The sequence below is a fragment of the Palaemon carinicauda genome, chromosome 12, assembly GCF_036898095.1.
Source record: "Palaemon carinicauda isolate YSFRI2023 chromosome 12, ASM3689809v2, whole genome shotgun sequence".
NCBI classification, from domain to species: domain Eukaryota; kingdom Metazoa; phylum Arthropoda; class Malacostraca; order Decapoda; family Palaemonidae; genus Palaemon; species Palaemon carinicauda.
In genome coordinates this window covers 99,241,594-99,251,891 of record NC_090736.1, presented here as the reverse complement: position 1 = coordinate 99,251,891, position 10,298 = coordinate 99,241,594, and positions in this window count along the sequence as shown.

The window sequence follows — 10,298 nt, the reverse complement described above, 5'->3', positions numbered from 1 at the left end:
TAATCTTGTTAATGGCCCAGCTATCAACCCAAAACCTTTAAATCACGAACATCTAGTGAGTGACAGTGACCTGGAATGTCTCATTGATATTTCCAGTTTCTGATTATAGAATTGAGCGAAGAGAGTTAGCGGGCAAAGAGAGGATGAATATCGGAAGATTTACAAGATTTCTTTTAAATGTACACAAAATAAAAAACTTATCTCTCTCTCTCTCTCTCTCTCTCTCTCTCTCTCTCTCTCTCTCTCTCTCTCTCTCTCTCTCTCTCTCTCTCTCTTATCTAGACCCTAGTAAAGAACTTCTACCTAATAGATTAATTCATTATCTCTACTGGTTCATACTATTTTTATTTTTACATACATTTGAAGTGCGATTATTGATCTCTTCTTTTATGATGCATTTCATAGACTTTATATGTTGTATTTTTTCTCTCTCTCTCTCTCTCTCTCTCTCTCTCTCTCTCTCTTTGAACATATCCTATTTCTAGAACAAGAACTTTTGCTTCAATCTGTTGCTTTATTGAGTTTCTTCTTCCTGTAGTAGTTGTCATATTACTTGGCTTGAATATTCCCTATTTGTTTGTAAGAGTTCTCACTATGGTGTTTTCTTTCTCTTAGTTTTTTTCTTTTTTTTTTTTTAGTGTTATCTTCATATATTTCAATATCTACATGATCCGTTAACTTTTTTCCTTTTCATAATGCACTCCTTATGCATCTATCTCCACTAGTTTTCAAATACTGTCCCTGTTTCGTATGGTAACTCATCCTCTAAGGCTAGACTGGTTAGCTTTTTTCATGTTGTTAAGTATCGTTACAGCTTGGATATATTTGGATTGCAGAGCTTGATAAATGGTTTATAAGGGTACAAAATGTTTATCTAAGTTCTGTAGCTTTGACTTTTTCCATTTTATGATTTTTATGCTTTAGCGTGATTACAGCCCTTACTAATTGATTATATCTAGAAAATATATTTCATTTTCTACTCTCTTAATCTTTTCATTCATCTCTTGTTTATATTATAATTAGACAGTCTATTATCCGCAGGTATCTATATCCTGTTTTTACATACACTATTTGTAGAATTGTCATTTTAATATCTCATTCATTCAGTCCTTTTATCTTTTATTCTCTTTATGCTTACTATAAGACAGTTTTCTATTCTGAAATTACGTTTGACACCAGATGTTAAAATACTTATAGTGTGGATTGATTTATTTATTTCACTATCCCCTATCCTAAAACTTCCTAACTGGATCCATGAACACCTTTTGTTTTAATCTGGTGACTGCCTTATGTCCACCGTTTGCAGTACTCCCACGATAGGAATCAAAGGCTATTAGCACCAGTAGTGAAGAGATTTGGTCACTTTGGATGATTTGCTGTCCTGATGTTTAGCTTTGCAAACCATATTCCAAAAATCTTAAGTATTTTTTTCCGGTTTGGTGTTACATATCTAAGTTAAAAGTTTTATATTTTTCACTGTATACATTTACGCATATTATCCGCTATGGTGGTGATATCCTGTTGAACGGTATCTTGTAGTCTCAGGACAGTATCCCTTCTTTTAGAATAATTCATATCCGTTTTTATTTAATCAGCTGAAAGTGTTTCCTGCTACTGTATTTCCTTCTGCATTCTTTCGGGTGATTAGAGAAGTTGTTCGTTTCTTTTAAGAAGTGAAGAATTTTACTGATGATGCCTGTCAGCAGACTCCACCTTATTGGTAACAAAGCTAGTTGTTTTGGTTAGTAGTTGCTTACTAACAGAGCGTTTTCCCTACTCTTATTTATCTCTACAGAATATGTTTTGCTGGTCATACTCCCAAATGCTTGACAGCATCTGATATAATGCTGGAGTTATTCCGATGCCTTTACATGTAACATTATGAATTTGATGAGCTACTATCTTATTTCACTTGGTGTTTCACATGATTGGGTGTAACACCAAAAAAAACTTTGATTTACCTTTGGAAATCTTCTTTTGGCCCTCCTAGCCTTTCAGGTGGCTGTATATGCATTTCTGGTTTGTTTCGAAAAGTTTATTCTGTTATGACCTTTTATTCCTGTTTAGACTATATATCGGGGATTCTTTTGACTTGGATATTATCATATTTATTTCTTCTATTATGGTGCTTAGAATTTTTCTCCTTCTCTTTGTGTTTTTCATTCATGTGATCTTGGCTTGCTCAATTTTTTTTCAAAGCCATCAGTTTTCGTTTATTTTTAGGATAATCGTGAGACTTCTTTTCTTGACCTTTTTTCCAAGTAAGTTTTCAACTCTTCTCCTTTTGCTGAATACTCTTACCTCAGAAAATTACTTGTATTTCGTTTCTGTGATGTTTCTGGTACGGAGCAGTTTTTAGTGTTACATTGAAATATATATTTGTTTTCAATTTTGCAGGATTTTAAGGCAAACTTATTTGCCCATTTTTATCTGCAAGCATCTATTTATTTTATGTATTTCAGTCCTACTGGAATTCTTTATGTTTGTCTCTTTGATGTTCCTTGTATGTTGTTACATAATTGGTCATAACTGCAGTCCTTTATATTAGTGGTTGCACTTTTTTCTATCTGCACTTGGTCTTCTTAACTTTCTCTTCTGGGTTGGCAGCGTTTTTAGATCTTCTCACTCCTTTTCGAAAGCATGATTTTCTTCTTTATGTTTATTTCATCTGACAACTATTATAAGGTGCATGGAGGGATTTTTTATGGTGCCATTTTACCTTTACTTAAATCGTCTTTATGTCGGATACTGTCACTGCACCTGTCAATGTTTTTTTTTTTTTTTTCTATATTGTTTATATACTTGATGAAGAACTAAAGAAACCAAACCATCCTTCACAATTAATATGATGCATTACTGGCTGTTGTAGTTAGTCTTTCTAATCTTATTTATTTATTTTGCTGTCATCATTAGGGGACTATTCAACCAGAAAGTGGAATATTCCCATCAATAATCAGATATATTTTGCCAAAGTTTTGAATAAGATAATAGTCATGTAGTCTCTCACTTAAAGAAGCAGCCACGTGATATAGATTTAAGCCTCTGAAACCTAAGCATCCTGGGAACAACGCAGTATGCACTATAACTAATGAAGTATGGAAAGCATTTGATATTATTATTATTATTATCATTATTATTATTATTATTATTATTATTATTATTATTATTATTATTATTATTATTATTATTATTATTATTATTACTTCCTTTAGCCTCCTAAGGTTTTTATTATTAGCAATTAATTGCATGTGATTAAACTTTTATCTTATTTTCATTATTTTCATACATGGCTGAAAAGATATATATTCTCCTAAAAATAAACATAGATAGAGACATATATACCTACACACACACACACACACACACACACACACATATATATATATATATATATATATATATATATATATATATATATATATATATATATATATATATATACATATATATATATATATATATATATATATATATATATATATATATATATATTTATATATATATATATTGATATATATATATATATATATATATATATATATATATATATATATATATATATACATGTACATATATTTATATATATAAATACATGTACATATATTTATATATATAAAAATATATATATATATATATATATATATATATATATATATATATATATATATATATATATATATATATATATATTTCTGTACATACTAATATTCTTTTATATATCTGAAACCTTTATAAATGTATAAAGCCGAAGGAAAGGATAAAAAGAATATATAATTCAGCCTCCATAGGACACATGGAAATCTAATATCGGAATGAAAATTCCTACTGCCCCTAAAAAAGATCCTTTTACGTGTATAGGCAACGTCGAATCTAGTGGTCAGCAAAAAATGTTTAAAGGATAAAACCCTTTTCCAACTTCTGGAAATTTGAATGGAATTTTGGCCACGGTGTTGTATTCAGGTATTTTCCTCTAGCTATAAGATATATTATGCATCATATAAAGGGTCTCTAGTCCTAAGGCCTTGGTTGGTGAAGAGAAATAGGACAATGGATATTGTTATCATTCTATTTAACCGTTCTAAAACAGGCTCATAGACATATGCATATCCAAATAGGTAACGCCCAATTTATTCATACCAAATTTCTACCATATCAGCCTGCTGACAGACTAAACAAGTCAAGATAAAATTTATTATCTTCGTAGAAATTATATATTTTTTAAATTTTGAAGTACATTATGGAATTGAGTTGTATTAAACGTCTAAATAATAACTATAAATCTATATATGGATGTGAACCTCAAACCCGTGTATCAGGATAATTTTTGGTATTTATCATTACCACTGAAAAAGAAAAACACCATTGTCAGTGTTAGGGACCATCTTCCTTTTATACTGTCATAAAGAACAAGTGTCTGACTGTAGATGCTATGAGACAAGGGCTCTAACTGGGAAAAATATCTTAGTGTGGAAAGAAGAGGAAAATAAATAGAGTACAGGAGAAGTAATAAACAATTGAGATAGAATATATTAAGATCAATGATAATATTGAAATATATCTTTCCTAAATAACTACTAAGCTTTCTTGATATGTAATAGAATATTGTACTCTATTGCACCCTCAAGCAAGACAAGTCTACCCCAAGGCAGTGGAAGACCATGGTATAGAGGCTATAACAATATCCAAAACTAGAGAACAGTGGTTTGATTTTAGAATGTCCTTCTCCTAGAAGAGCTTCTTACCGTAGGTAAAGAGTCTCTCCTACCATTACCAAGAAGATGGTAGCCACTGAATAATTACAGTACAGTAGTATAGTGGCATAGGTCTGACTATTCAGTGTATTGTGGTTAAAGGAAAAATGCGCCGTAACCAAAGTGATGGATCTTAATTAGAACTTTTACGCCATATAAAGGATCCAATAACTTTTTAGTGGTAGTATTTTAACCGATTTCTCGTGCTCTAGCCAACCTTCTCTCTCTCTCTCTCTCTCTCTCTCTCTCTCTCTCTCTCTCTCTCTCTCTCTCTCTCTCTCTCTCTCTCTCTCTCTCTCACGCATGCATATGTACTCAACCGCTCAGACACACACAAACACAAACATGCACACACGTAAGATACGAGTACATATTAAAAGATATCACTTTTGGACGATAATCTGCAATGGATTTTCTAATTTTTTTCCATAATTCTAGTTTTTCGTGGTTAAAGATAAGCGAAAAACTCATGTAATTGAAACAGACGGAAAATTGTTTTGTAAAAACAGAGGAATTTATAGTGTATTAAAGTCTTTAAATGCTAGAGGCCAGGTGCCGTTAGCAAACATTTATCTGTTCTTATAGGGAGCGTCTTTTTTTATTACGCCTAATATAAAAATAGCTATTATTTTCCTAAATGTTGTATGAAATACTTCAATTGCTTTGGAAGAGTATCAGTATGAATGGAAATAACTGAAAAAAACAAAAAATTATGTTCTAGTATCTACTTTATAAATCCTGGTAGGAAACTGTACACCAATTTGCACCGTTCCCTAACCACTGTCCCCATCATGGGTCCCTTACTGTAAGGTTGCTCCTTTAACACAGTGTGTCAACTGCCAGATAGCACCGTGCGAGGAGCCAGAATCATCGATTTTATATACAGTCAAGAACATGAAAAATAAAAAAAAATAAATCACAAGAAAATATAAGCTATCATGCGTACACAAGTGGGTCTAGTAATAATGTAGGAAGAGCGAGTGATATGATTATAACGCAAAACCGTTAGTGTATGGCCGTGTATGAAACACGTGTTGTGCAGCACTACAATCTAGATATATATTGGTATCAACCACATCATAAAAGAGAACTGCATCTAGTGAAGAAGCAAGAGGAATTAGAGTGTAATAAGTCTACCAGGATCATTACTCGTCTTCAGCTTCGAAACCAAGTATAAGTTCAGAACCAAACCTTCAACTTCTGGGATCGGACAGATTTTGCAATAGAAGCCCCTCCACACCATCGATATGTGTTTGAATTGGAAGGTAGCGGAAGTTATTGTGAAATTGATATCACCGACCAAAGCACCATTATAACCCACAATGCCAAAGAGTAAATCATGTCGCTACCAGGAGCCTCTATTGACAGTTTCTTCACACACACAAAAAAAAAAAAAAAAGCTAAGCCAGTCTTACCGGCTACTGATATTCTATAATTGGAAATCTTTGTTTCCTTGAAAATATATTTTTTCTTTACTATTGAAGCTAGCAGAGAAGTGAGTGTATATATATATATATATATATATATATATATATATATATATATATATATATATATATATATATATATATATATATATATATATATATATATATATATATATATATATATATATATATATACTGCTTTTTTGTAATATATGTAACTAACATATTGGAAAATAAATATACTTTGCCTAATATGGATGGTTAGGGGATTTTATTTTATTTCAGTAGACGCAAACAGCCGATTTGTATCATTCAAATACCCTTGACTTACTCGCCTCAGTATGATATCGCTTATAGGATATTAATTTAACTCAGATGTTTACTAGTGTTTTGCCTATCACGGATGCTCAGGGGCACTTTTCTGTTATTAGGTATTTGTTTACAATTGTTTTGCATGTCTCATGATCATGACTGTTTGGGATATAATGGATTTTTACAGTTGGTTTGTATTTCGCAAGCATATGGCTATTTAATATTACTCGCATGTTTACATTGATTTTGCATATCTCATATGCTTATGGCAGTTTAGCAGACTTTCAGTCTTTGAAACTGTTTCCTATAATTAGGATATATTCTAATGTCACGTGCGACTTAGATGTCTAAAATCTCCTTTCCATACTTTAGATTTTTACACCTTACTCTGTAATTTGGATGATTATGTCTATTCCATGTAACTTTGATATTAATGCTATTTAGCTTACCTTAGCATCTTGTGGTTCATCTGTGTATTTTTTTTTTTTTTTTTTTTTTTTTTTTTTTTTTTTTTTTTTTTTTTTTTTTTTTTTTTTTTAGCGAATTGAGTGCCATTGGTTGTAATTTACTTCCGCTATCTCTACTCTCTACACCATCGAGCACATTTCATGTCAAGTAATTAACTTTTTTTATCTTTCTCATATTATTGTTGTATTGGAAAATTTTACAAAAAGTGAAACATTATATATCATAGGAAAGTAAGTTTATTAAGCCATATGATGATAAATGTTGAAAAGTCTTATCTTGTTCAGTTTTCGTACTAGGGTAAGTGGCCTGGGTTTTGAGTACCTTATCATTTGGCGAGGTGTTAGCACTCCAAGTATTGGTATAGGTCAAGTACTTTTACCTGTTTTGAGTTATTAAGAAGCTTACAACTGAAGCTTATGGCTATTTATCTGAACCTACTATTCATTTCTGGCCAAAAATTATGTTTATCTTTAATATCTCCCAAACTAATTACTTGATCAGAATGGTACTTTGACACATAACCCTATATACCTAGTCCTAATTTTTGGTACTTTAATGCACTGGCAAATCTCGTAATTATCGCGTTTACTCCTGTCCTAATACAGACCAAGCCCTCTTTCCCAATTAAGGAATTAAGATATATATATATATATATATATATATATATATATATATATATATATATATATATATATATATATATATATATATATATATATATATATATATAAGAGAGAGAGAGAGAGAGAGAGAGAGAGAGAGAGAGAGAGAGAGAGAGAGAGAGAGAGAGAGAGAGAGAGAGAGAGAGAGAGAGAAAAACTGTCATGACACGTGGTACAGAGACCTGGCCCATGAAAAAAAAATCTTGGGAAAGAAAATGGAGGTTGCAGAGATGCGAATGCTAGGCCGGATGGCTCCAATCACGAGACTGGATAAGGTTAGGAATGACTTGGTAACAGGAACAACCAAGGTTACAGAGGGGTCAAAGAAAGCCAAAGAAAAGAGACTCCAATGGTTTGGCCTCGTAATGAGGAGAGACCGGGAGTTTGTTGGGAGGGGGTTGCTGGAGATTGATGTTCCAGGTAGGAGGAGGAAGGGGAGACCAAAGAAAAGGTGAATAGAGTGTGTAACATCAGATATGAAAGATAAATAACTCACATTGGAGGACATCAGTAACAAGAAATTGGATGCGGCATTCAAGAAATAGTGACCCTGCATAGCGGGAAAAGCTATTGTCAAAGAAGAATAAAAATTCAAAGAAAAAGGGGACGTAGAAACTGGGATAATTATAAGGCAATCGAACTCTTCTCAAATACAATGAAGCATTGGGAAATGATTGTATTGTGTAGGATAAGGGAAGAGACCTAGATTGGAGAAGAGCAGTTTGGATTTTTGCCAGGCAGAAGCACGACGGAGGCAATGTTTTCACTAAGGCAGTTGATGGAAAACATAAAGGCCAAAAGGAATTACATATAGCATTTAATGACTTAGAGAAAGATTATGATAGAGTTCCACGACAGGTGATATGGATATGTCTGAGAGAGAGGGGAACACCAAAGAATGTTAGACTGATCAGAGATATGTATGGAGTAATCAGGCAGATGAGAACGTTCGTTGGAATGACCGAGACGTTTGAAGTAGGGGTTGGGTAACACCAGCGGTCGCCAATGAGCCGCTACTTCTTTAATACGGTAATGGATGTAATTACCGAAAGTGCGAGAACAGTCAATATGGACTATGCTCTTTGAGATGATATAGTTCTGTGTGATGACACCAGCAAAGGATTGGAGGGGAAGCTGGAGAGATGGAGAGAGGAAATGGAGAGCAAAGGGTTAAAGATCCATACAACAAAAACCGAGTATATGTATTGCAACCCGCAGAACGAATTAAATCACATATATTTCCTGGGTGAAATAGTTGACAAGACAGAAAAAAATCAAGTACCTATGGTCATATGTGGAGGAAATAGATCCAAATGGAAGTGGACATATCAAAGTGACCCTGCATAGCGGCAGAAGCTTTAGTCGAAGAAGATATATATATATATATATATATATATATATATATATATATATATATATATATATATATATATATATATATATATATATATATATATATATATATATATATATATATATATATAAATATATATATATATATATATATATATATATATATATATATATATATATATATATATATATATATATATATATATGTGTGTGTGTGTGTGTGTGTGTGTGTGTGTGTGTGTGTGTGTGTGAAATGGGACCTATTAGTCCAATGAATTAGGTAGTTTAGGGATTTTTTATAATAGTTTTAAATACTTTAACTACTTTTTTCACACAGGAATTTCAAGGAAGTAGAGCCCATCAATCCTGCCTTTGGAAAACATGTGTTTTATTATTTCTACACAGTTTTAAAGAAGCCCTTTGGTGAGGTTCATCAACTTTGATAAATAGGCAAAAGGTTATAAACCCCTTATACATCCTGTTAAAATACAACAATATCATGGAATAATAATAAAAAAAATGATAACAAGAATCTAACATATCAATTCCATCAGTTATCAATAAATATAACAGATTACGGAAAAGGTAAAGTAAGCGACGACGAAAGGGTGTTAATGGATGAATAAGAGTAGGGTCTAGACTCTAGACTCTAGACAGTGGGAGGGAAGGAGAGGGAAGGAATGGGGGAGTGTAGGTATTCGAATTCCTTAGCTACTTACCCAATTCACTTGACTTTGGGCTTTATTAGGACAAGTGTAAACGTCATAATTAATAAGATTTGCTAACACATAAAAGGTCAAAAAAAAAAAAAAAAGATAGAGGGAGGTGTGTAGAGTGCTATGTCAAAATACAAGTCTGATCAAGCAATTAGTATGGGGGATGATAAAGAAACCCAGCTATTTTTTTTATTTTTTTTTTTTATTTATTTATTTATTTATTTTTTTTTTTTTTTTTTTTGGTAGAGGCTCGTGACTGTCTATCGAAAGTCAGATGCTTAAAGTTTTTTTTTTTTTTTTGTGTAATTTTTATGCTTGCATTTTTGTGTAACTCGGGTATTTGTTTATTTATTTGGCACGGATGTTATTAATTTTAAGTTTGAAAATGATTAACATCTCTTTTTCGTTCTTTTTTTCTGAATATCGAATGTCTGCCTTTTTTTTTATGCAACTGCAATACTTAATGCTATTTTTCATGAAAAGAACGCTGTTTGTTTTTTTAATTTCTTCATAGGTATGTCATAAGTCATATGTTAGCCTTTTTTTTTTAATATTTATTATGTCCATGGCTGTTGAATGTGATTCATATTTTTCAAATTGCCTAAATCT